At 28.3% G+C, this 3,549-nt stretch overlaps 1 pseudogene; it reads left to right on the top strand.

Annotated features, from left to right (window-relative positions):
- The first annotated feature begins 612 nt into the window (after window positions 1-612).
- LOC125837778 (UDP-glycosyltransferase 75C1-like) lies at window positions 613-2,043 on the top strand (annotated as a pseudogene).
- Window positions 2,044-3,549: the final 1,506 nt, after the last annotated feature.

Below are 3,549 nucleotides of genomic sequence, written 5' to 3'. Positions count from 1 at the left end.
CTGAATAATAATGATAATTCACGAAACAACAACTGTGTTATGCATTGTATCTCTGCTTTGTTAGCACATGTTATATCTGATAATAAAACATATTACTTGCTATCATTATGTTTTTTTTCTTAGATTAAAGTGCACATGCATTTCTTACGGGTTTTTTTCACTGAATAATAATGATGATTCTTGGAAAAATAATAATATCATGCTTTTGTATCTCTAAATCGTCGGCACACATTATATTTGATAATAAAACATACTACTTGCTATCATTATATTATTTTTGTTACTTACCCAAAAGCATTCATGTATTTTCTGTTTGAGTTTTTGCTAAATAATAAAGTTTAATTTTAGAAGAACAATAAATTCAAATACTTCTTGGAGCTTCTAGAAAGTTTTAGTAAAATATTTTTTGATACTTTTTTATTAAATAAATATTTATATAATATCATACCTTAACAATTAAGGTAAATATTTAAAGAATATAATGAATTTTCTAGATTTTTTTTGTATCTAGAACCATCTATTTACTAGTATAAACATGTGTCACCCTAATTAGTTGTAACCAAGGCAGTTCAAAAAACAAAGTTCTCCTTCCCAAAACCCTAATTCTCCTTCATGAATACTTCTCTTCTCACGACCCAAAACATGAAAAATTTGAAGAATGAAAAGCCTCATGTTCTTATAGAACTATTCCCAGGCCAAGGCCAAATTAATCCATGTCTTCAATTTTCCAAATAATTAATCAATCTAGGCATTGACGTCACTTTAACCACGAGCCTATCAACTTTTAGTAAAATAAAAAAACTCCCAAACATTGAAGGATTAAGCTTTGCTCCTTTCTCTGATGGCTATGATGGAAAATTCCAGTTAAGCTCAGTTAATGACTTTCATTTATTCTATTCTTCTGTAAAGTCTCGCGGGTTAAAATTCATTTTCAATTTGATCCAATCAAATGCAAAAAATGGTACCCATTTTTCACATGTCATATATACAATTATCATGGAATGGGTTGGTTTAGTGGCCAAAAAAATAAATGCCCCATCTACATTATTTTGGATCCAACCTGCCACACTTTTTGATGTTTACTATTATAGATTCACAAATTATTCTTATTATTTCAAAAATTGTAATGCTAAGGATAAAATAATAGAGTTACTAGGATTACCACCACTTATTCCAATTGATTTCCCGTCTTTTGTGTTTGATGACGTGGAAAGTACCAACTGGGCAGTTAAGTATATTAAAAGGTAAATTGAAATGTTGAATAGTGAAGAAAATCCAAGAGTTCTTGTGAACACTTTTGATGCTTTAAAGTTTGATGCTTTGAGAATTTTAAATCATGTGACTATGGTGGGAATTGGGCCTTCAATTCCTTCAATATTTCTTGATGATGATACTTTTCGAGCTAATATGATTGAGATTAGTTTGAAGAATTAAATGGATTGGTTGAACTCAAAGGATAAGGGATCGGTTATCTACATAGCATTTTGTAGTTACTCCAAAATATCAAGTCAATTGATGGAGGAGATTGGTCACGGATTGCTGAAATGTGGGAGGCCCTTTTTGTGGGCGATTAGGGAAGGACAAGACGGAGATAAGATGGAGGACAAGTTGAATTGCAAAGACGAACTTGAAAAGAAGGGAAAGATAGTGAGTTGGTGCTCACAAGTGGAAGGTCTTAAACATCCTTCTATTGGTAGTTTTCTGACTCACTATGGATAGAATTTAACTTTGGAGAGTATAGCATCTGAGGTACCTATCGTGGCATGTCCACTCTGGAACGATCAAGTTTGTAATGAAAAACTCATTCAAGATAGCTGGAAGAATGGTGTTATAGTTAATGCCAGTGAAGGTGGTGTCGTTGAAAGAGATGAGTTCAATAGATGTATCACGATCGCGATGGAAAGCGGCAAAGAAGGGGAAGAATTGAGAAGAAATGTGAAATGGAGTGATTTAGCTAAGGAAGCTATGAAGGAAAATGGTACATCAAGTGTGAATCTCAACGCTTTTTCTAATGAGTTTTTACTTGGTCATAATGAGTACTAAATCACTCGTGAATAGATGATTTTAATAAATTAGCTAGTAAGCAATTAGTTTTTTAAGAGCTTGTTCTCCGTTTCAGAAAAAAATAGTGAATTTGTTTGAAATTATTCGTAATGAAATAATTTTCTTAGTTTCTGAAATAATTATTTTAATTTCTTCCTCACTTAAAACTTTAATTTTTTTCTTTCATTAATTTCTTATCTTTTCACTTTTAATTATTTTTAGAAAATTGTTTTTATTTTGTTAAAAATTATAAATAAAAATTGTCCTTAAATTTGAATGGGGTTTTTTTATGTTTTATTTGATTTTAATTACTCATTTTAATATCTATTCGAAATTAACCTATTTTATATATAAGACTTTTGTAATTAAATTTCAAATCAAATCAAAAGGAAAGACAAAGAAAATAAAAAGAGTAAATAAAATCAATAGAAAAATAAAAGAGAAAAGCAATGAATGAAGGTAAAAAAAATAAATTAAAAAGTATACAATACAAAGCATATGTGTATTAACTTAATTTAAATAAAAGATAATGAAAATAAAAAGATATCAAAGAATTATTTTTTAAAAAATAAATAAAAAGCTTTAAAAACATTTAATTATTTTTTATAAAATTTTAAAAAAAAATTATTTACACACATGACAAGCACGTGTGTACAAACATAACAAACTTATTTTGTTGAAGGTGTCACATCAGCACAAAAGGTGCATGAATATGAAAAATTGAGTTCGAGGGATAATAGGACCCTAATAAAATTAAGGCATGTCACTGCGATTACGGTCATTGTTCATGAGGGGTACTTATGCATTATCTCTTATTTTCTTTAAAAACAAATTTTTTAATTGAATATATACTTATGTCATGCTTTTGAAACTCTAATTTGTTAGCACACGTTATCTCTAATAATAAAACATACTACTTGCTATCATTATGTTTTTTTTGTTACTTATTACTCTAAAGTACTCACACATTTCCTGCGTTATTTTTCCTAAATAATAAAGTTGATTCTTGGTTTAACAAAGAATTCCAAATACTTTTTAGAACTACAAGAAAAATTAAGTAAAATGTCTTTTGATATATTTTTATTTAATAAAATTTATATAATCTCAAAACATAAATATTTAAGGTAGATGTTTAGAGAATATGATAAATTGTTTAGATTTTTTATAATAGTAGTCATGGGCACATGCATTGCACGTGTGAGCCATGCTATGTTGTCTCGTTCTCTATCGAGAGACATTTGTAAAGCTATGTTGTCATGAGCGCGTGCAATATTATTGATGTAGTAGATGTGTACATTGTGTTAAATAGTCTTCTCATAAGTGCATAAGTTATTATTGATCTTGTAAAGTGATAAAGATTTAATTAATGCATTTCATAATATGTAGTATATTTATGTGCTAAATTATGAATGGCATCATCAACTTAATATGAAGCATGAAAGTACATTAAATTATGAATAATAATAATAATATTAAAACATTAGAATGCAATACAATAACAACAAA

Source organism: Solanum verrucosum, unplaced genomic scaffold (genome assembly GCF_900185275.1).
Source record: "Solanum verrucosum unplaced genomic scaffold, falcon-dt-bn FXZP01000197.1, whole genome shotgun sequence".
NCBI classification, from domain to species: Eukaryota; Viridiplantae; Streptophyta; class Magnoliopsida; order Solanales; family Solanaceae; genus Solanum; species Solanum verrucosum.
The sequence above is the reverse complement of the archived record's forward strand: the minus strand, read 5'-3'. Positions and strand labels throughout refer to the sequence as shown.